The sequence below is a fragment of the Humulus lupulus genome, chromosome 2 (genome assembly GCF_963169125.1).
Source record: "Humulus lupulus chromosome 2, drHumLupu1.1, whole genome shotgun sequence".
Taxonomy (NCBI): domain Eukaryota; kingdom Viridiplantae; phylum Streptophyta; class Magnoliopsida; order Rosales; family Cannabaceae; genus Humulus; species Humulus lupulus.
In genome coordinates this window covers 287,668,701-287,693,576 of record NC_084794.1, presented here as the reverse complement: position 1 = coordinate 287,693,576, position 24,876 = coordinate 287,668,701, and the positions used below count along the sequence as shown (strand labels likewise).

Genomic DNA, 24,876 nt, shown 5'->3' with positions numbered 1-24,876 from the left:
TCTTATTTTTATAAGTTACTTAATAAAATTATGGTATTTTCGCAAATGTAAGTTCTTTTAAGGATTTTATGTATAGTTTCGTTAATGGTCCAAATAGTCTAGAGTAGTGGGTCATTACAATTACAAAGGCTGAGAGTTATGACTTTTGAAAGTTAGACAAAAATTTCATGAAGCTCAAAATAGCTTACGGACGACCAAGTTTGGGAACCCATTTCACTAAGTAAAAGTTGTTCAAATTTTTTGTATGAATAATATTTACATATCCTAGTATAGGCCTAAGAAATTTTAGACATAAATAATTAACCAAGAGGATTTTTTGAATTTCCAAAGTTCACTAAAAACACTAGTATTTTCCTAGACAATTTTTAAAGAGAACTTTTGAAAATATATCTTAGTAAATAAAAATGGTTTTTTTTTGTATAAAATTTGGCAAGGAACTTCTTGGAATAACCAAGTTTAGTTCTCCACTGTCTAGATTTTTGGAGTTATAGTTTTCAAAATATAATTTTCTAAACTACGCTACACTTGGGGAAAAAATAGGAATTTCTCTAAAGGGTTGGGCTAAAAATGTAATTTAATCTTAGTAATGATAAAATTGATTTTAGCACACCACATAATTATTAAGAATAATTGGATGGTAGAGATTTAATAGTTTTACTAATTAATGGATTTGGTTTAAGAAAATTAAAAAAAGGGTCCTGAACCCTTATTTTTTAAAGACATAAATTAATTCATCTTTTGAAAATAATCTCAATTTTTACCTTAAATAAACTAAAACTAATCAATATTTCTTATAATGTTTTCTTAATTAATTAACTCAGCTTAATTTATCAAAGTTAATAATTTAAGTTATTTCACCAAAAAGTGTGGGATTTTTTCTTAAAAAAATTGGTTCTGAAGGATCAAGTAGGTCATGACTTATCAAAGAAAGGGTAAAATTAGTAAAGCTTGCAAGCTGCCAAAAATATATTTTCACAGCTAGGTTCGGTAGTGAGAACGGAGCGAGAAATTTTGTAAACGTCGACTTTCAAATAACTAGAGTCGTTGAAGGAAGACTTTCAAAAACTTTAAATGTCGTTATGGACTAAAACGTGTGAGGACAAAAGTAGCACGTTAGTTACAGTGTTGGCTAACAAGATGGGATTCTCTATGGAAAGATTGCACGTGCACAGCTAAGGACGGCTAGTAAGTCAGTTTATGATTCATATGTCTACAACATGAGTTAACTAGTGTATTGCTTGCTAGAAGTAGGACATATATGCTAGTTAGAGAAAGGGCTCATTTAGAGACAATGATTAGGCGACACTTATGCTCCACATGTTATTTATAAACGTGGATGGTTTCCATGTTCTCATATAGTGCATATGTTTTTTCGGCTATTTAATGACTATGCAGACAATTTTTGCCTTTGATATTTTTGGCCAACCTTGTCAATCCGTGGATGGTTTCCACTTGTTGTACTATTAGGTAGATGATTTATGCTTGGCTCATGAGTCCGTGGATATTTTGTTGGTAACTGGTTTACCATGTGCGCAGCAGAATGCACGGAGTGGTTGGCATAGGTATTTCAAAATGTTATATTTAAACAATCTTTAAACAACCAGATCCATTAACATGTGTACATTAATCAATGACATAGAAAAGATAAGGAATTTGACCAGCTGAAGAAATATCAAGGTTCCTCACTATCTTTTCGTATCTCCAACGTTCATCCAATGCTAAGCAGTCTCCAAAATACTTAGACCAAGATTTTCCAAGATGTATGTCTACACCTCAAGACGCGAATGGGCACATAGAGTAATGGTGGGAATTTTAGTGATTCTCAAGATATTCTCAATACATGAGATCTTGGAATTTTCATGTCTAAGATGATTTTCAAGTTTAGATAAAATAATACAATATATTTTTCTCAACCTGTGAAAACGTAAAATCTTAGGAAGTCTTTTTTCAATTAACTAGTTTTATAAACGAATAATAAATTCAAATTTTAAAATTCAAATTATAAAAAATTTATTAAATAATAAATTAAATAAATAAAAGAAATATCGAAAACTGATTCAATAATCAGTTACACGCCAATCACAGTGCAAGCACTGTGATTACCGTGTGGCACATGCTTTTTCAAGGCATGTGTCTTAACCAATTTTATTTATTTATTATCCAATAATTATTAATTCAAATATAATAAAAATATCAAAAATCTTATAGCTAATCTTATAATATAAATATTTTAATTATTACATAAATTTTAAACTAATTCAAATCCAATTTGAGTTATTTGATTTATCTTTTCACATTATTTAAATAAATAAAATTAATAAATTATTATAATTATTTAAATATATATTTCAAAAATTAAAATTAAAATTAAATAATTATTCTAAAAAATTTATAATCAATTACATATTTGCTCTTGAAGAACAAATTTCTTCCAAATATGCTCTTTCACTGATTTTTCCCGATTTCAACTCTTACTTTGAATAGTATTGATAGAGCAATCTTGGGGACCTATGGCCCTATAATTTAAAACTCCAATAAATTTAGATTATTAATTAAATATCTTTAATATAATAACCTTAATTTATTAATCTCAAAATTATTCCACTAAAATTATGACACTGCACTCTTGCAATTATAGACATTTATTTACACAGTACATTTTAAAGATAAAAAATGCCTATCAATTAAATCACTACATACAATTTAATTATCTATTAATGGTTCGTAATAGGAATTAATTACCATGTAACCTCTTTCATTATATCTTGTTTCCTTAAGTACCATTAACTTTACTAGTGAAGGCTAATTCATAATTTGATTTATGAATTTGAGCTTAATAACATTTCCGTTTCAAAAGATAACCCTTAAGAGAACCATTATTCGATTCCTCTTGGGAAGGTATAGATTCCATATATGTATTGTAACGCCACGTGTTTAGGGCACCGGGCAAAACCCTACTTCGGGTATTTTAATTCCCTGTATTATGTATTATGTCAATTGAACATTTTATGTAACAAGAAGTTGTGATGTTCTAATGCTTTCCATGTTGTGGTAAATGTGGTTTTTTTTTTCCAGAAACCGCGACCTTTGGTCGTGGACTGGGTCAAAAAAACCTTAATTGGGTAAAAAATCTCAGATTAATTAAATAGGAAATACTATGGCATAAAAATATTGATTTTATTTGGCACTGGGACTTTATAATCCAGCCAATAAATTTAAGAAAATTTGATTGAGGATTTAATTCCAATCTCCGGGTTTAAGAATGGAAATTCTTGCCCGAGCCTTTAAGGGCATTTTGGTCAATTTGAGTAAATTACCAAAATTATGTGCTATGTGACAAAATTTATTTCTGGTCACATTTATTTTAATTAAGCTTGGAGATATTTAAAAACTATAGGTTAAAAGAGGAAAATCCCTATTTATCATAATGGTGAAATTGGCTAATAACTAGTTTGGACATTATTTAAGGTTAGTTTTGAAATAAAATAAATAGATAAATAAATAAAGGAGATTTGACCAATGAAGGAATGGTAGGCATGAGGTGGCACTCATGCATGCAAGTATCTATTTCTACTTTCTAGATAGTTAGAACCAATCAAATAGCAATGCTTTTCCTTTTCCCTATTTCCATCCCCAAAACCGAGACAAACCCCTCCACCTTCCACCTTCCCTCTTCATTTTTCTTTTTTCAACTCTGAAAAAACCAGAGCCTCATTCTCTCCCACTCCCTCTCATTTCATCCCTCTTTCTTTCTCTCTCAAGGAGAGACTCCATTGAAGCTAGTGTTCAACCTTCAGCAAATTGAGTTCATGGTAAGTGAAATCCTCTCTTGTGATTCATTCTTCTCCTTCTTATTCAAACCTGAAACCCTAGGGTTCCTTGTGCATGAATGTGATATAGAATCCATGCATGGCCTTGTTCTTGTGTGCTAGGGTTCAAGAGAAGCCTTACTAGTCGGATCTCCAAGTTGAGCACCATTGGGATTAAATAAAGCAAGGTAAGAGGTTTTTGTGAGCTTGCATGTTCTTGTCCTCATCTAAGTTTCATTCTACCCTAATCCTTTTCTTAAAATCTTCATGTGGGACTTAGGTCTCGGTTTTGAGAGTTTAGAACACCAAAGGAAGGTTTTGAAGAGCGAAGGAACACATCTCCAAGCTAGGGCTTCGAAAGGTAGATTCTTGGTTGGTTTTGAGTTGTTTCGGTTATTGATGTTAGATCTGATTGCATAGGTTGTTTTGTTGGTTTTTGAAGTTTATTTTATGCTTGAGGGTTATAATGGTTGATTTTTTTTATTTTCATGCATGTATGTGGCTAGGGTTTTGCTAGTTGTGTTTATTTTTGCTAGAATGTGTAGAAATGCATGCTGCCATGTTTTGTGGTCTGACTTCCAACGGGTCAGATCGTACCCTAATACCTCTGTTTGTAGAAATAATTTGTATGGTTGCATAGTTATTTGAGAGTACTTGATGTTTGGATTTGTAAAATCATGAAAAGTTATTTTTAAATCCAAGATATGCACGTTTTGGCAATTTGTTGTAAATCTGGAAAATTTCTAGGCAGCTTGAATGACCTAGATTGTTTTGACTTTTGAACAAATTTTACTAATAAAAAAGCTATGAAATTTTGTAAGTTGTTAATTTAAACTTGTATAAGGATCACTGTAAAATTTTGGAGGAAAATATGTTAAGTTATAAGAGAGATTATTTTTCAAAGTTTGCCCTAGAATCTAGAAACAAAAGTTTTGGGCAGCAAGCACTACCCAAATGGCTTTAAATAATTGGTTAAGTTTCTTTATTCCAAAAATTATGAAATATTTTAGGAAGCTAATTTAGATATAGATAAAGATCCTTGTAAAATTTCAGAAAGAACTGGGCTACGATGTAAGAGAAATAAATTTTCAAAGTTACCATAAAAACTGGGAAAATTAGTTAAGATGTGTAAAATGACTCCTGTAAAATTTGAAAGAAATATGTGTTACGGTTTATTAGAAAGAATTTTTCCAAGTTTTTCTAAAAAACTGAAAGGTAGCAAATTCGAACCATAACGAAAAGTTAATTTTACCATTTTATAAGTTAAGGGTCCAATTGCCTTCTTTTAAAAAAAACATAAAGAGAGATCTTAGGTTATGGGTAAGAATTGGTCAGAATGGGAGTTTGTAAAACCTTTAAAAGAACGATATGACATTGTTAGATATTATTTGAAACGAATCAATAAGTAGTATTTTGGTAAATGATAGAAAACTGCAAATTTTCATAAGGGGACGACAAGTTGGTAATTTCTAAATATATGAGTTGAGTATAATTCTTTTTTTTTTCCTAAAACCAAAATACAAATTATCTGATAAGTGAGTTCTTCATTTAAAAAATATTAAAATGCATGGCATGGTGAGCGTATTGCGGCGAGACCAATTTTCCTATGATACCGTTAAGACTGAAACGAAATATGGCCTAGTGTATAAGAGAATATAGTATAGATTCCCTTAGAGTTTATTTCATGTAGTTATCATGGAATATTAATTATAAGAATATGCCATTGTTTAATCCAAGTCACTGTGCGGTTTCACTACAGTGTTATCTAAGCGTGAAGGCTCACTTCTGGATAGAAGGTTTTCACAAGCAAGCGCTAAGGAATCCGGGTAAGACAACTTATGATATGTTTGGCTACAACACATTAATGACTAGTTTAGATAACTATGTTTTAAGCTAATAATTTGAACTAGTCTTAGAAGGTATACTCCAGACCATGGTCCTAGAGGGTTCACATACTCATGACTAAGGTAAGCAGTCTGGCTAGCTACTGCGACAACTATGAACTCCGGCTAGCCACTGGGGAACTATGTGAGAAACTGGTTCGCCACTGATGTCTGTGCGACAGAGGTCGGTTGACCACTGCAATATGTAAAAATTCTGGCTTAACACCCGTAACATAAGAGTCTGGTTAAACTCTGGGACACATAAGTAAGTTGATTCCAAGTCCAGCTAGCTACCATGACAACTATGAACTCCGGCTAGCCACCGGGAACTATGTGAAAAATCAATAAGCCACCGATGTCTGTGTGACTAAGGTCGGTTGGCCAGCGCAATATGTAAGAAGTCCAGCTTAACACCCATGACATAAGAGTCTGGTTAAACTCCGAGACACATAAGTAAGTTGATTTCGAGTTTGGCTAGCTACCGTGACAATTATGAACTCCGGCTCACCACCGAGGAACTATGTGAAAAACCAGTTCGCCACCGATGTCTGTGTGACTAAGGTCAGTTGGTCAGCGCAATATGTAAGAAGTCCGGCTTAACACCCGTGACATAAGAGTCTGGTTAAACTCCGTGACACATAAGTAAGTTAATTCTGGAATCAAATCTTTATGATTAAGAAAGTATGTCGAATTCTTCTAGGAGTCTGGGTAACCGGTGTAACTAGTTTACACCCATCAAGGCTATGGTAAGATATGTTAAGTTGTACTAAGAAATGTTAAGCTAGGCTAAGACATGTTAAGCTATGTTGAAGGTTCCTTCGGAACCCTATGAAAGAATGTATGTTATGATATGAATAACTAGTAAGTATGTATGTTACCAGTTTAGATTGTAGGTATGCTCTTGGATTTTCTGCGTGCAAGTGTATTTTCAGGATACAAATTTTGGTTATGAGGCATGACCATAAGTTTGCCAGGACGTTCACCCATCTTAAATTGTATGTTAGGGTTCAGTTTCATCATAAACCTATTCTTGGTTGATTATCTTCCAAGTTACAGTTAGTTAAGTTCTTTCTCTGTTATGTGGTTATGTTTGTTAAGTTGTTCTTACTAAGCATTTCACTTACCTAGTTGTTTCGAGTTGTAGGTAAGATCAAAGGCAAAGTGGATCAGTGAGCGCTAGAGTTTATCTGCGAGGATGTACATATGGACCGACCTTTTGGGAATTTATGTTTTGGAAACTATAACCTATCTGATAACTAAGAATTGTGTTTGGGCTTGTTGAATGTTTTAAAATTATTACACTGTAATTTAGTTTTAAGTATGCGTAGACTTCCGAACTCTTGCATGTTTTGAAAAAGAAAATTATATGGATTTTTTATTAACTTATTTTAGGAAAAGGTTATGTTTTTCCGCAAATTATGTTAAGAGATTTTATGGGACGTTACATGTGTATTATGTCCCCATCCATTTACATCAATGAGTCCCCTAAACAAAAAAATTCAGCTTGATCATTTTGACAAACCATAACGAGTGAATAAAAGGACTCAAATGACATAAACGGGAGTTTATAATAACTTTAGGATGAAGATCAATTTTTATATGATCATCTTATTAATATGTTTAATTAATACTTATAAAACAAACATTATTCAATTAAGTATTAATAACATATCAGGTCCAGTTCTTGTATAACCACATTATACAAAGTATCTCCACTAAGATGTCCTACTACATCAGTAATCTGGATCTAGATTACATGTATTCATAATACTAAAGAACCGTAATTACAGTATTTAATCCAAAAATTCCATAATACTAAAGAACCGTAATTACAGTGTTTTATTGTGAACTATTTAAATTCTCCACCTACAATCTTAATCATCTTGTACCAATACAAGATTGTAGTCAAAATAACGAATTTTAGAATTTTTTTGATATTCATATAATTTTATCCAAAACATATCCTTTCAAGGGCACAATTCCTAATACATTTTCCACCCATTTGAAATATAGTGCGTATATTTTCCGCCTACTAAGTCATTGTGCAGGCAGTTCCTGCCCTTGGCGTTGCTGGTCTGGTTAGCTACCATGAAAATTGGCCAGGAGGTAAGTGAGCAAGATAACCTAGGAATTTCGATGAGCCAGTATGGATCCACCAAACCCTGCTTTCTCTTTGAAATTAGTATAAATGCCCTAGGTAATCGATGGTTACCCTTTAAAGGGATTCTTGAATTTGATATTAGTGTAGAAACTTGAGTCTCCGCTGCGAATTGAGTTGAGATATTAGGGGGAAACCTTGGCAGCTCACAAATTGGCTTATGGGGTCAGTTTTGTTATTGGATGTTATTTTCCTTTTTCTTCTTTCATTTGGAATTGTTTGCAGGGTTTTGTGTTCGATTTCTACTATAGGTGAGGCGATGCCGACACGATGCTTAGGCATTCTTGAAATTGTTTGATTAGGGCCCAGATTTATCCGGAACCCTAAGTGTGGTAAGCTATGTATTGTGAAGACAATGACTAGGTCATTGTTTCCTATCACTGTTTCTACTCTATGATGTAGAATTGTGTTAGTAAACTATTTAGCTTACCTAGTTGCTCATGTTGTTGGGAAGGGCAAGGAAACGCTGGCGCAATAATAGCCGGAGATTTCCTGCAAAAGTGTACATGTGGCTCGAACTTTGGGGAGTCTGCACTTTCAAAATGAATGTTTTAATTATGTTTAAACTATGTTGGGTTTATCACAATACTTTTTAAGTTTTAATGTAAATATTTTTAGTGTGTGCATACATTATGTTAAAAGTTTTTTTATCTGTATTTTTTAAACCATTTTAATGTTATGAATGACTTTAATTCCACAAAATTAGTGTTAGTATTTTTGGGTCATTACAGGAAGGTTCTTTGATTATATGAAAAGACTTAAGGACTCTTGATAGGCTACAAGAAGTATTCTTCTATTCTTATTTTGTGCGTTGATTTAATGTATAAATATATGTATTGATCCTGGCTCGTTATTAATGTTTTTAAAACCACCACCACCTTCCGCTGCATCCCTGATTTTCTAAACTAATGTCAACACTTAGTACCAGAGCGGTCTACATATATGTATACATTAAATTCTTTGTGGGTTTCTGGCATCTTTTTTATATGTATGATGATATGTATATTGAATGGATGGTTTTGTTTTATGAATGTGTGGTTGAATGATAAATCGTTAATTATATGGTACTATATGGTTAGGAATTGAATTTTATTATTTCGTAGATCTTGTGTAAGCCATTTTGGGGCATAGGAATTTTTGTCATTTTATTTGTGAAATATTGTTGTAAAAATTCTGGTCACAAGGAGAAAAAAAAAGGGACCCAAGCCATGCACCACTCAAGCACATAGCCTAAGCCCACGTGCCCAAAGCCTCGCTCCACTATGCCGCCCAGGCCGCGCCATTGCGCCATGCGCGTCTGGCTAACTAGCCTCGCGTCACTGCACCGCCTAGTCCACGCCATTGCGCCATGCGCGCTACGCCCTGCCCTAGCCCCTCTCTGTTGTCATCGGCCCTAGCTTGAGCACCAAGTTAGGTGCTCAACACAAACCCCTATATTTTTGCAGAATATCTTTTATTTAATTGATTTTTTAATTGTTTGAATTTGAAAATTTAATTGTCTTATTTTATTTTATCAAAAAAATAAAATATCTTTTAGTTTATTAAGATTTTATAGATCTTAAGTTTGAATAATTATTTTAATTTGAATCTTTAATTATTTAAATTAAACTAAATTAAATAAGATAATAAATGGTTATTTAATTAAAATCAGTTTATATTAAAAAATGCATTTCTAATTAATTAATGGGCCTAAAAGAAGAAGAAGAAGCAAGATTAGAGTTTTGTAATCGACAAGAAGCCCACTTTGTATATTTAGTTTCTATTTTTTCAAAGGTTGTAAATTTAGAAATAGCCAATACCTACTCAGTTCATCAATTATTGTTTATTTATTTTTTGTATTTATTTAAATAAATTTTAATTAATATTGATTGATAACATGATCATCCAATAGTCCATTACATGTCACACATGAAACCCCACACAGTTTTAATAATTCATACATCTCGTTGGTAGAAACATGAATATCTAGGATTGTCCTATATGTTTATGTGAACTGTTTTAGTGAAATCAATTGCATGTATACTACTGAGTCTTAATCTAGTTAAAACTTTGTAAATCACACAATAATAAAGGCAGTAATTAAGATAGGCCCTTTAGGATAACTGATTTTATTTAAAAAGAGTTTTAATAAAGTTTGATGGGTGTAATGGGTAATTATTCTAGATCACTTTAATTATAGAAACATGCTCTTTTATAATTATATGATTTTATAATTAATTACATTCGTAGGGTTATAATGAACTATTAAGTAATTTAGAATTGATTGATTAGTTTAATAAACACATACATTCTAAAATAGTGAGTGGGAGAAGGTTGACATCTCAATGTAACATATGGCTCCCTTATTAGTACAACACCGTGGCCTCAAGGCAGCTTTGTTTTTGTCCCCATAAGGAAGATTTTTGGTCATATTAATATCAAGGTTGACTTCTTACAAAGAAAGGAAAGAGAGATGTATTTTAGGTTTGACCAAACCTAAGGAGACACTCTCTAATTTACATCATAAATTTTGAAATAATGGGTTACCCTCACAAATGTAGAATTAAACTTTTGTAGTGGATAATTGAATCTTAACCAAACTAGCGGCACTTTATTTTGAAAAGAGAAAATATGAGTTATTTTGAGTTTTAAATAATAAAGATAAGAGTGTCTTATAGACAGTCGGAAATTAACTTGATCGACCCTAAGGTGACACTTTAATTGTTGGGTAGTGTAATGTCCCGTAAAATCTCTTACCATAATTTCCGAAAAAACATAACCATTTTCTAAAAATAAGGTAACTGAAAATCCATACATAAAAAACTTTTCAAAACATGCAAGAGTTCGGAAGTATGCTCATACTTAAAAGTAAATCACAGTGTCATAATTTTAAAACATTCAACAAGCCCAAAATAATTTCTTAGTTATCATATGGGTTCTAGTCCCCAAAACATAAATTCCTAAAAGGTTGGTCCACATGTACGTCCTCGCAGATAAACTTCAGCGCTCACTGATCCACTTTGCTTTTGACCTTACCTACAACACGAAACAACTAGGTAAGTGAAATGCTTAGTAAGAACAACTTAACAAAAATAACCACATAAATGAAGCAAGGACTTAAACTAACTATAACTAGGCAGATAACCAACCAAGAATAAGATTTTGATGAAATCAAACCCTAACATACAATTTAAGAATGTGTGAACGTCCTGGAAAACTTATGGTCATGCCTCATAACCAAAATTCATATCCTGAAAGTACACCTGTAGACAGAAAATCCCAGAGCATATATACAGTCTTAACGAGTAACATACATACTTACTTTGTAACGACCCAAAATCACTAATAAGGCTTAATGACCTTGATTAGCGTACCGGGAGGGCATAATTGGTTTATGCATGATTAAATGGTTAAATGCATGATTATGTGGCATGCATGATTATATGATTATGTGGATATGTGAAATTCATGTTTATAAGTATTAAATATGCATGTGGGTCCAGTTTAACTTGTAAGGGCATATTTTTAATGTTGGCTCATTGAGGGCATAAAAGTGATTATATGTGATAAATTGTTGAGACCACATTATTATGTGGATATATTTGCAGTGTATGGCTTGAGACGGTCCTAGTGAGCGGATTGGTAAAATAGTCATGGGGAGATTAATACCCGGCTTGGGGGAGCCTGGGGGTATTTTTGAGAATTTAGAAAATATATAAGGGATTATTAGACATTGGATAAATAATTGGTAGTGAATTAAATGACATGATTAATTGGTAGATATTAGGAACATTTGAGGAATTAGTGGGAACTGGGGGCAAAATGACTAAAATACCCTTTAAGCACCCTTGAAATATTTATAAGGTTAGAGGGGCAAATAAGTCTTAAGGCTATTAGAGATATACTTAGAATTACTTAGGAATAAACCAGAAAAAAGTGGAACCTCCTGCTCATTACCTCTCATGATTTCTTCTCTCTTTCTCTCTCACTTGAGCTTTGAAGCTAAGGAAGAAAAGGCAGTGAATTGGGCCTTCAAACTATGTTTCATTGAAGAAAATTGAAGGAAAGGGAAGGCTTGAACTATTGAAGGAAGTTGGAGGTGATTAAGCTAGGAAGTAAAAGCTGGGACTTGGGAGAATTCAGCCATTGTTGAGGTAAGAACTCTAGTTTACATCCTTGAATTTTGTTGGATTTTCTGGGTGTAAATTAGTTGATGAATATAGTTCAATTGAGATAGTAATTGAAGGGTAATTACTGAGGTTTTGGTGTTTGAAATGAATGGTTTAATCTTGAAATCGTAGGTAGCTTGGAGTTGAATTAAGGAGGTTTTCTAGGCTGAATTCTGGGTTGGTTTCTTGGTGTTCTTGGGTGGGAGATGCATGGAAAAACCCATATTTTCTAGGTTCGAAGAGGGAGCGTCGTGACCCAGCCCTGGGGCACCGCGGTGCGTGTGGCCATTTTGGCCTGGGATGTCTCTTACTTGGGGGCGTGCCACGACTCACTAGGCCAAGTCGCGACCCGCCTCCCCTTTGGCTTGGGTGCTTGCTCTTTGACTTGGGGGCAAGTCGCGACCCACTAAGCAAAGTCGCGACCCACCTTGGGATTTTAGCTTTAGAATTTCTTCTAGAATTGGTAGGGTTCGGGGGTTTGAACCTAGGCGCTTGGGACAATTTCGTCTACCCGGATTAGTAGAAAGTGAGGTCCCAATCTATCTCCTAGGTATTTTATTTTGATTGGAAGTTGATGGATACCCATTGGCCCTTGTGACTAGGTTTATCGCCAAGGCTCGGGGCTAAGGATCGTTCTCGAAACCATTTCACTTTCTCTGCTCTGAATTAAAGGTAAGAAAACTGCACCCTTGTGTTGCTGTGTTGGGACTAAGGTTCCCTATATTTGAATACAGATATTGTATGATTATGATATGTCATGTGGGCATGAAATAAACGGCCTAAGAGTGTTGTGACTGATATTTCCGCACAAGACACAGCTCGGCCACTGAGAGCTCGGCCTAAGCGAGCCGGAGTCAGTGGGTTAAATAGAGGGTGCGGCTGATATCGCCCAATAAATTCCTAAGCGGTCGCAGTAGTAATCGGGCTATGTCGTATCCACAGAGAGGTAAAGTACAAAATTAAAAGAAAGATTAGTAAATTAAAAATAATAAACTTTGTAAAAATGTGAATTTGAAAAAGAATATAAACATTAAATGAATAAAATCGAGGGATTAGAATCAGAAAGAAAGTATGGAAGGCATAAGTTTCATTCATGCAAACATATATATATTTTAATAAAATTGATTCATTATACTCAACTATAATTCTACACCATTAATTATAGTTGGAAAATATATATATTAAAGCTCACCTTAAAATATGTTCTTTAATTAAATTATACTAACTTCTAATTTTAAAACCTATCATATTATATACTTTAGAGCGACAAAATACCAATGGCAGAATGCAGTAAAAAGCATATAATATAACAAATATTCTAAATTAAATTAAAAACCTAAATTACATAAGAAGAGCATGACTAGACTTATGTAAAAGATAATAATAAATTTAGAACAAAAATTAGAAAAAAATAAATTTAATTGTAACAAATATACAGAAATGAAGAACAAAATAAAGAATCAATATATTAAAAATATAATATTAAACATGAACTCCACTCTAGCCTTTCCACAAGAAAATTTAGCCTAAAATAGGCATTGTTTTCACTCAAGAAAATGTAAAAGAAAAATAGGAAAAGTAAGTGTTTTTCTCTCCAATACTCTCTACTATTCCCTTGCACAATCTGATCTCATTTTTCACCATTTGGTACTCTATTTATAGTGTAAATAGGACTCAAAATCGTGTAAAACCGTGTATAAAATAGTGGGAAAGTGGCTTAAAAAGCTGATGAAAATGGGAGACACGGACTGGTCGTGGTCGGGTGCTAGGGAGCATGGGCTGACGAGTGGGACGCGTGGCGGGCTACGGTTCGCTGCTGGGCTGGAGGCGTCAGTCACGGTCGGGTCATGGGAGACAAATCAGGCGCGTCAGGCTGGCGTGTCAGGTGCAGTCGTCAGAACGTGGCAGGTGGGGCAGTGGCGGCTTGGCGGCTGCGGCTTGGCGGCTGGGACAGGTGCGGCTGTCAGAGTCTCGTCAGGCTGATGGGACCCTCGGCGTCAGAATGTGTCAGCGTGGCAGGCGGCGTCAGGCATGTCAGGGAGGCTGGCGGCTGGCTGCTCGGCTTGGAGGCTCGGCTTGGAGGCTCGGCTGGCTCGGCTCGGCGGCTCGGGTGGACGAATGGCAAGCTGCCATGTGGCAGCATGGGAGAGCAGAATTTTGCTTGGGCTTTGGCTGTTTTGGGCTTAATTTTGGGCCATTCCATCTTCAAAAATGCCATTTTCTTCATGATTTCTTCAATTTTAATTATTTATTTCCTCTTTCTTTTTCTTTGTGTCAAAAATCATTTTATTTCCTGAAAATTAAACACAAAATAAATTAAAATTAATATTTTCAAATATAAAATATATGACAATAAATCCATGAAAATATTAATTAAAACTTAATTAATTTTACACTTTAAGATTAATAAAATGATATTTTTGAGCACTAATCACAACCCCCAACCAGCTTATTGCTAGTCTCTAGCAATTCAAGCGAAATGATAAATGTCAACATGATATGTTTCCGGTCAAAAATTATAAAAAGAACTTAAGTATTCACACAAAATGTTAGTAACAAGTCAACAAGAGTTATCAAAATTACTTCGAATAAATCTAGAGTTGTGAGTGTGTGCACCAAACTTAAACCTTCTTACCGCAAACCAGAGCACATAAGAGCCTTCGAAATTATGCCAAGTAAAAGTCTCAACTCCATTAACCTCCCATGTAATTGAAAGTATTTAAAGCTTAAGGGTTTCACTCATGGAGTTGGAAAAGAAGTAAGCACTCATCAAATGGGTATATATTTAGGACAAACTCATAAATAATTATTGAAACGAAGATAGGAAATAGACTATTTGGACAACCACCATAAATAGTACCACAAAACCAGTTTTTCGGGATTTTAAGTTAAATAGACAATCTTTATATTTATTTTAAGAGCCATAAAATAAAAAATTAATAAACATATTTTTTTTTTTTTTTTTTTTTTTTGGACACAAGGGACAACATAATTGAAAATGATAGAAATATTGTTCTTGTGTCTTTCTCCTTTTTGCTATTTTTTTTTTTTTTTTTTTTTTTTTTTTTTATGAAGAACAAAATAAAAGGCTCTTTAATAAGATTTGTCTATAGAAAATATTATCCCTAAAACATCATCCATTCATACCACAATACCTTGTCCAAATAATTATAACCATTTCTAAGAATCAATAAAAATTTAAAAGTTGTTTTCTCAAGTCTCACTTCTCACACAAAAGAATGAATTACTTAAACATGGCAAATTTCTAAGCAAATATGTGCTAACAACCATCTTACCACAACAATTGGCATGTGCATTAGGTAACTCTAGAGAAACTCTTAGTAATATAGATAACAAAAATTGACTCAAAAGTAACATTTTGCAAACATAAATAAGTAATTTTTTTAAAAATTTGATCGTGAAAATATTAATATGACAAAAATCAACATGAACGTGCATGAATATGCTCACCACCCCCAACCAAAATCTGACAATGTCCTCAATGTCTCAAAAGATAATAAATGTAAAAGAGCAGGGAAAGAGAACACCTGGATAGCGAGTGTCGAGTGGTAGAGCGAATATTGATTCTCTAAAACATGAAAAACTGAAAACACAAAATGATAACAATTAAAATAAAATGACAAAAGGGAAATAAACAGAAAACAAACCTATTTACAAACAATTTGGAACACTACTCAGACTTGGTAAACTGGTTCCACGAGAGTGACTTCTTCAGGCTGGGTCACCCTTTCTATGTAGTGTTTCAGTCGCTGGCCATTTACTTTGAATTCTCTCCCATCAGTTGGGTCTATGACCTCAACAGCACCGTTGGGAAAGACGGTTTTTACAACATATGGGCCAGTCCACCTTGATCTCAGCTTGCCAGGGTGGATATGCAGACGAGAGTCATAAAGATGCACTCGTTGGTTTGGCTCAAATTCTTTTCTTAGGATCTGCTTGTCATGAACCGCTTTCATTTTAGCCTTGTAGATCCTAGAGTTGTCATAAGCATCGTTCCTTAACTCTTCAATTTCTGACAATTGAAGCTTACGATTGAGTCCTGCCGCCTTGAGATCAAAATTTAGGCTTTTAACTGCCCAATAGGCTTTGTGTTCCAGCTCAACAGGAAGGTGGCAGGCTTTACCATAGACTAGCCTATAAGGAGACATACCAAGTTGAGTTTTGTAAGCAGTGCGGTATGCCCAGAGAGCATCGAGAAGTCGTGAGGACCAATCTTTGCGGTCAGGATTAACCGTCTTTTCTAAAATTTGCTTAATTTCTCGGTTGGCTAACTCAGCTTGGCCATTTGTCTGTGGGTGATAAGGCAATGCAACCTTATGAATTACACCATATTTTTGCATTAAGGTCTCAAAAGAATAGTTGCAAAAATGGGTGCCTTGATCACTTATGATAGCGCGTGGTGTGCCAAACCTAGATAACACATTTTCTTTTAAAAATTTCACAACAGTTGTGTTATCATTATTTCGACAAGGCACAGCTTCCACCCATTTCGAGACATAGTCTATGGCGAGGAGAATGTAAAGGTAGCCAGAAGAAGGTGGAAATGGTCCCATAAAGTCTATTCCCCAACAATCGAATATTTCTATTACAAGAATTGGGTTTAATGGCATCATATGTCGTCGGGACAGGGCACCTAATTTCTGACACCTTTCACATGATCGACAGAAATTGTTAGTGTCTTTGAACAAAGTAGGCCAATAAAGACCACACTGTAAGATTTTTGCAGCAGTCTTTTTCATTGAAAAATGACCACCACAAGCTTCATTATGACAAAAGTTCAAAACACTAAAAATTTCATCATCTGGAATGCAACGTCTCATAATTTGGTCGGGGCAATACTTGAAAAGATATGGGTCATCCCAATAGAAGTTACGAACCTCGACCAAAAATTTACGTTTATCTTGTGCACTCCATGCAGTTGGAAGTTCGCCAGTCACTAAGTAATTGACGATATGAGCGTACCATGGCAACTTAGTGACTGCGAAGAGATGTTCATCAGGGAAGTCATCTCGAATGGCTGGGCCATCAGCGGAATTAGAAAATTCAAGACGAGATAAGTGGTCCGCTACCACGTTTTCAACTCCTTTCTTGTCTTTTATGGTCAGATCAAATTCCTGTAACAGAAGGATCCACCTAATTAAACGCGCCTTAGCATCCTTTTTGGAAAGGAGGTATTTTAAGGCGGAATGGTCCGTGAAGACTGTGATAGGTGAACCAATCAGGTAGGAACGAAACTTGTCAAGTGCGAATACTACAGCAAGTAACTCTTTCTCAGTGGTAGAATAGTTCATTTGAGCACTGTTAAGAGTTCTACTTGCGTAATAGACAACGAAGGGCTTCCCTTCCCTTCTTTGACCTAAGACAGCCCCTATAGCATAATTGCTAGCATCACACATGATTTCGAACGGTAAGTTCCAATCTGGTGGCTGAATGATAGGGGCGGAAGTGAGTTTTGCAACGAGTGTTCGGAAAGATTCCTCACACTCAGGTGTCCAACTGAACACAACATCTTTTGCTAGGAGGTTTGACAAAGGGCGAGCAATTGTCGAAAAGTTTTGTATGAACCTCCTATAGAATCCTGCATGCCCAAGAAAAGACCGAATGTCTTTAACAGTCTTGGGGGTGGGCAACTTTGATATGAGTTCAATCTTTGATTGATCAACCTCAATTCCTCGTTCTGACACGACATGCCCCAATACTATGCCTGATGGCACCATGAAATGACACTTTTCCCAGTTGAGTACTAAGCCTTTCTCTTTGCAACGTTTAAGCACAGACTCCAAATTGAGAAGGCTTGATTCAAAGGAATCTCCAAATACTGTCAAATCATCCATGAATACTTCCATACATTTCTCGATCATATCACTAAATATGCTCATCATGCATCGCTGGAAAGTGGCTGGAGCATTGCACAGGCCAAATGGCATACGCCGGAAGGCAAAAGTACCAAAAGGACAAGTGAATGTGGTCTTATCCTGATCTTCTAAGGCAATCTCGATTTGGTAATACCCTGAATAACCATCGAGAAAGCTATAGAAAGGATGACCTGCCACACGTTCCAATATTTGATCGATGAATGGAAGTGGAAAATGGTCTTTGCGGGTGGCTGCATTTAATTTTCTATAATCAATGCACATGCGCCACCCAGTTGTGACCTTGGTAGGAACAAGTTCCCCTTTTTCATTTGGTACCACTGTTACCCCAGATTTCTTGGGCACAACCTGAGTTGGGCTGACCCATTTACTATCAGCAACAGGATAGATTATGCCAGAATCCAGAAGTTTCAAGACTTCAGTCTTTACTACTTCCTTCATCGTTGGGTTCAATCTTCTTTGCGGGTCACGACGTGGTATAGCCCCGTCTTCCAATTGAATGTGATGGGAGCAAATTAATGGACTAATACCTTTGATGTCAGCTATCGTCCATCCTAATGCATCTCTTTGTTCTTGCAACACATTGATGAGTTGGAGCTCTTGTGTGGCAGTGATCTTGGAGGATATTATGACAGGAAAAGTGTTGTCAGCTCCCAGGAAAACATGCTTAAGACCGTCAGGAAGTTGGGCCAACTTTGGTTGAGGAGCTTGTTCAATAGATGGTTTTGGTGTTTCTCGATCTTGAGGGAGTTCCTCAAAGATTGGATTCCAAAACATGGTTCTTTTAGCCTGTGAGTGTTTAACGATTTCAGGGTTGATTGTCGACTCATCAGGCTCAGAACTTTCTGAAATTTGGAAGAGGTGATTAAAATGATTAGACGTGTATTTTGATTCGACCTCTTCCGAAATAAGTGTATCGATGAGATAGGATTGGAAACACTCATCGTTGTCAGGTGGTTGTTTGCCGATGTGGAAAACATTCACTTCTAGAGTCATGTTCCCGAAAGAGATTTTCATGAGACCATTCCTACAGTTAATGAGTGCATTTGCTGTTGCGAGGAAAGGTCTACCGAGAATGATGGGAATTTTGGACTCTATACTTACTTCAGATTGAGTGTCCAAGATGAGAAAGTCAACAGGGTAATAGAATTTTTCAATTTGAATCAGAACGTCTTCTACTATTCCCCGAGGTTTCTTAACTGATCGATCAGCCAGTTGTAGCACCACAGATGTGGGCTTGAGTTCTCCTAGACCTAATTGCAAGTATATTGAATATGGCATGAGATTTACACTTGCTCCTAAGTCTAGAAGGGCTTGACCAAATTCCTGTTCCCCTATTTGACATGAGATGGTGGGACAACCAGGATCTTTGTACTTAGGCGGTGTTTTGCAGTCAATTACCGCGCTAGCTTGTTCTGCCAAGAATGCAGTTTTCTTGACATGATGCTTTCTTTTAACGGTGCATAAATCCTTGATAACCTTGGCATAAGCCGGCACTTGTTTGATCACATGCAACAATGGCAAGTTGATCTTCACTTGTGTTAAAAGGTCTAGGATTTCACCATGATTTTCCAGTACCTTTCCAGTGGATTTCAAAGCTTGAGGAAAGGGTGCCTTTACTGGAATGTTTATTGGCACATCATTATCTGGAGCGGGCATTGACGTACTCGTTGTCTTTGTTAACGGTGAAACCGTACTTTGACCACTTCGAGTAGTTATGGCATTAACCTCTTTGAAATTTGTATCTGCAGAGGAGGAGGTTTGTGCCATGTGTTGCCCTTTTTGATGGATTAGAGGTTGAGCGGGAAGTTTCCCATGCTCTTGAATAGCCAAAGTAGTGTTTAGCTTTGTCATTTGGACTTTCATGTCTTTCATTTCCTCTACCATTTGTGTGAAACAAGCTTTGAGCTCTTGAGTTGAGGCTATTTGAGTTTGTGCAAGCATTTGCAAAGTACTCTCAAGAGAATTACTTGACTGCATGATATTTTGAGGAGCGTTGTATGATTTTGGTGGTTGTTGCTGCTCAGGCCTCCATTGGCTCCCAGATGCTTGGTTCGAATCCTTCCAGCTGAAATTTGGATGGTTGCGCCAACCAGGATTGTAAGTGTTTGAGAAAGGGTTATAAGGTTTCTTGTAATCCCCTAAGGCATTGCATTGTTCCTCTTTTCCTCCTCTTAACTCACTAAGAGTTGGGCACTCTTGCGGTTGATGTTCCGTTCCTCCACAGATGAAGCATGGATCTCGTGTCTCTACTTTTGCAGCCATGTGGATTCCTCTACCTTCTTGAGATTTGAAAGCCTCGAATTGTTGTCTCAATGATTCAATTTGGCTTTTGACGTTATCATCTTCCTTCAATTGGTAGATTCCAGTTGATCGTGGCTTGTCCATAGGACTTGGTCCATTCCATGTGTAGGATTTTTCAGCAAGATCGTCGAGGTACTCGAAAGCTTCATCGGGATCTTTTTGAAGGAATTCGCCATTGCACATCATTTGTACGAATTGTCTTTGTCCGGTTGTGAGACCGTCATAGAAATAGCTGATCAGACGCCAGCTTTCGTATCCATGATGTGGGCATTGATTTATCAAATCTCTAAACCTCTCCCAAACCTGATGGAAAGTTTCATGGTCTTTCTGGATGAAGGTAGAGATTTGTCTCTTAAGGCTGCTAGTCTTATGGGGCGGGAAATATTTGGAAAAGAATGCTTTTGTCATTTCGTCCCATGTTCCGATAGATCTAGGCCTTAAGGAATACAACCAGCTTTTTGCTTTGTCTTTGAGTGAGAAATGAAAGAATTTCAATCTCACAATGTTGGTGACATCAGCTCGGTTGTTGAATGTAGCCACCACCTCTTCGAATTCCCGAATATGCACGTACGGACTCTCATTTTCCAACCCATGGAAGGTTGGTAGGAGGTTAATCATGCCGGGTTTGAAATCAAAATTTGGCATATTGTTGGGATACATTATGCACGAAGGTGTGGCTGTACGCGTAGGATGTAAATATTCCTGTAGCGTTCTTGGTTGGACTTCATCTTGATGAGCCATCGTGGGTGGTTCAGGAAGTCTCGGTGAATCAGGAGTGTTTGAACGAATGGAAGAAAACGACGAACTAGGAGAGTTTTCTAAAGTTTCTACTTGTTGTCTCACAAATCTCCCTAGTGTGTCTCTGTTTCGTGGCATAAATATTTTTTTTATTTTTTATTTTTTATTTTGTAAGTATTATAAGCGCAAATATGTAATAATGTAATAAGTATACACCAAAATGTTCCCAGGCCAATTGGAAAGGCTGCCAAGGTACCACTTTAGGCCCAAGAGCTTTTCTAGAACTCCCCGAGGTTCTTAGAAAAGATTGGAGGGTAACGCTAACACAGACCTTATTTAAGAACCAATTTTTCTAAGACAGAACAAGTTTGGTTTTTACTAATTTCCACGATTACACAAATGTTCTCAATACTTTGTTTGATTTTTATTTTTGATTTTTATTTTTTTTTTTTATTTTTTTTTTTTTTCGGAAAAAACCTAAATCTAAAATAAAAATTCTAAACTTAAAATTAAAAAAAAATGAATAAATAAAATAAATAAATAAAACTACTAAGGAAAAATAAAATAAAAGAGAAATTAAAAATTACACTACTTTTTTTTTTATTTTTTTTTTTATATATATTGAAAGAAAAAAATTAATTTACTAGGCAAACCTTTAATTGTAGAATTACCTCCCCGGCAACGGCGCCAAAAATTGATATCGCCCAATAAATTCCTAAGCGGTCGCAGTAGTAATCGGGCTATGTCGTATCCACAGAGAGGTAAAGTACAAAATTAAAAGAAAGATTAGTAAATTAAAAATAATAAACTTTGTAAAAATGTGAATTTGAAAAAGAATATAAACATTAAATGAATAAAATCGAGGGATTAGAATCAGAAAGAAAGTATGGAAGGCATAAGTTTCATTCATGCAAACATATATATATTTTAATAAAATTGATTCATTATACTCAACTATAATTCTACACCATTAATTATAGTTGGAAAATATATATATTAAAGCTCACCTTAAAATATGTTCTTTAATTAAATTATACTAACTTCTAATTTTAAAACCTATCATATTATATACTTTAGAGCGACAAAATACCAATGGCAGAATGCAGTAAAAAGCATATAATATAACAAATATTCTAAATTAAATTAAAAACCTAAATTACATAAGAAGAGCATGACTAGACTTATGTAAAAGATAATAATAAATTTAGAACAAAAATTAGAAAAAAATAAATTTAATTGTAACAAATATACAGAAATGAAGAACAAAATAAAGAATCAATATATTAAAAATATAATATTAAACATGAACTCCACTCTAGCCTTTCCACAAGAAAATTTAGCCTAAAATAGGCATTGTTTTCACTCAAGAAAATGTAAAAGAAAAATAGGAAAAGTAAGTGTTTTTCTCTCCAATACTCTCTACTATTCCCTTGCACAATCTGATCTCATTTTTCACCATTTGGTACTCTATTTATAGTGTAAATAGGACTCAAAATCGTGTAAAACCGTGTATAAAATAGTGGGAAAGTGGCTTAAAAAGCTGATGAAAATGGGAGACACGGACTGGTCGTGGTCGGGTGCTAGGGAGCATGGGCTGACGAGTGGGACGCGTGGCGGGCTACGGTTCGCTGCTGGGCTGGAGGCGTCAGTCACGGTCGGGTCATGGGAGACAAATCAGGCGCGTCAGGCTGGCGTGTCAGGTGCAGTCGTCAGAACGTGGCAGGTGGGGCAGTGGCGGCTTGGCGGCTGCGGCTTGGCGGCTGGGACAGGTGCGGCTGTCAGAGTCTCGTCAGGCTGATGGGACCCTCGGCGTCAGAATGTGTCAGCGTGGCAGGCGGCGTCAGGCATGTCAGGGAGGCTGGCGGCTGGCTGCTCGGCTTGGAGGCTCGGCTTGGAGGCTCGGCTGGCTCGGCTCGGCGGCTCGGGTGGACGAATGGCAAGCTGCCATGTGGCAGCATGGGAGAGCAGAATTTTGCTTGGGCTTTGGCTGTTTTGGGCTTAATTTTGGGCCATTCCATCTTCAAAAATGCCATTTTCTTCATGATTTCTTCAATTTTAATTATTTATTTCCTCTTTCTTTTTCTTTGTGTCAAAAATCATTTTATTTCCTGAAAATTAAACACAAAATAAATTAAAATTAATATTTTCAAATATAAAATATATGACAATAAATCCATGAAAATATTAATTAAAACTTAATTAATTTTACACTTTAAGATTAATAAAATGATATTTTTGAGCACTAATCAGCGGCCTAAGGGCATCAACCCTGAGTATTGTATGATGATTATGATAAACTGATGAGTATTGATATGTTCACCATTGCTAATCTGATGCTTATAGCTTGTTAAATACTGGGATGAATGTCTTGTGAATCATTGATTGTCCTCTTTGACTAGGTGATTGTTATGACATGCTAAATATTTGGTTAACTGTTTTATGGATCATTTTATTGTCATCATTGTTTATGCTATACTATATGGTTTTTTTGATGGGCCTCGGCTCACGGGTGCTACGTGGTGCAGGTAAAGTCAAGGGTAAGATGGATCAACCATGAGTTGGAGAGCTCTTGGGGTGAGGTATACATTGTCAGCTGCTTGTCCGCCACGGCCGAGGGATTGTACAGGGACAGAAAACCTAAAATGTGTATATTGCCATTAGAGTGGGCTTTGCTTATATTTGACTTTTGGAAGTTTTAAATATGTCCTTTGACCCTGTTTTTGGGATCCCACGTACTAAACGTTTATTTAAATGAAAAATTATCCATTTATGTCCAAAATATGTTAACTCTAACTTTTTTATGACTTTAGGAGCACGTTTTCAACTAAACGACTTAATTAGAAAGTCTTGCACTACTTTAAACACACAGTGTAACGATCTTGGTTTCCTAGGGCGTTACAACTTGGTATTAGAGCGGTCTAGGTTTAAGAGTTCGTGAAGACTAGATGAACATGTACACTCGCCGCTAAAGGCAAGCTCGACTTAGGGTTTGGTAATTGTATATTCATGCTTATATGCTTAGGTGTTTGAAAGGAATATCAATGCTTTAATTTGTATGATTAATAGGGAGCATGAGATACTGATAGGGCAGGCCCTTGACTGCTGTGTGATGATATTCAGGCATGCTTATTAGCATTGTTGTTGCATATGGATGAATATTTGGATAATTGTTTATATCTTGATTGCTTGTGATTGGTTGAGTTCCAATGGTGGATCATGGAAAGATTGTTACCCTGTCATCATAGTCTGACCGTCGAGTCATTGATTGCAAATTAAACTTCAATAGTTATGCGTCCAAGGAAATCCATATGACTAGGCAACATTGGGTCTGAGGCTAGAGATGATAATCATGGTCAGAACCCTCTGCCAACCCATGATAACTGGCAGCAAATACTTGTAGACATGCAAGCTTGATTGCAGAGTTAGGAAGAGCATATTCTCTTATTGAGATAGTAGGCTCCGTCAGGGAGTGTTGCACCTATTGTGCCACCTACTGTGGCACCAGTTTCTCAGACACCTGAAGTTGGGAACAAGTGGGGGCCACTGAATGAGCGGTTCAGGAGGCAGCATCCTCCAACCTTTGAGGGAGGACTAGATCCACTGAAGGCCGAACAGTGGACGAGTATGATTACCTCTATCCTAGATTTCATGAGGGTAGAAGATAATGATAGGGTGGCCTGTGCCACCTATATGCTGAGAGAGGATGCCTGCATTTGGTGGGAAGTGGCATCACTGACTAGAGATGTTTCTACCTTGAGTTGGGATGGGTTTAGAGACTTGTTAAGTCAGAAGTATTATAATGTTGCCATCAGGGCAGCGAAAGTGAATGAATTTGTGGGGTTTGTACAGGGGAACATGACAGTTACAGAGTACGCCCTAAAGTTTTACAGGCTTGCGAATTTTGCACTAGACCTTGTGCCTACTGACGTAGCTAGGCAAGAT

The 24,876-nt window shown here is 35.9% G+C and overlaps 1 non-coding gene across 1 annotated transcript; it reads left to right on the top strand.

Annotated features, from left to right (window-relative positions):
* The first annotated feature begins 20,449 nt into the window (after positions 1 to 20,449).
* On the top strand, positions 20,450 to 20,556 carry LOC133820476 (small nucleolar RNA R71). Its single transcript, XR_009886884.1, has one exon. It is a non-coding gene; the product is annotated as a small nucleolar RNA R71 (small nucleolar RNA).
* Positions 20,557 to 24,876: the final 4,320 nt, after the last annotated feature.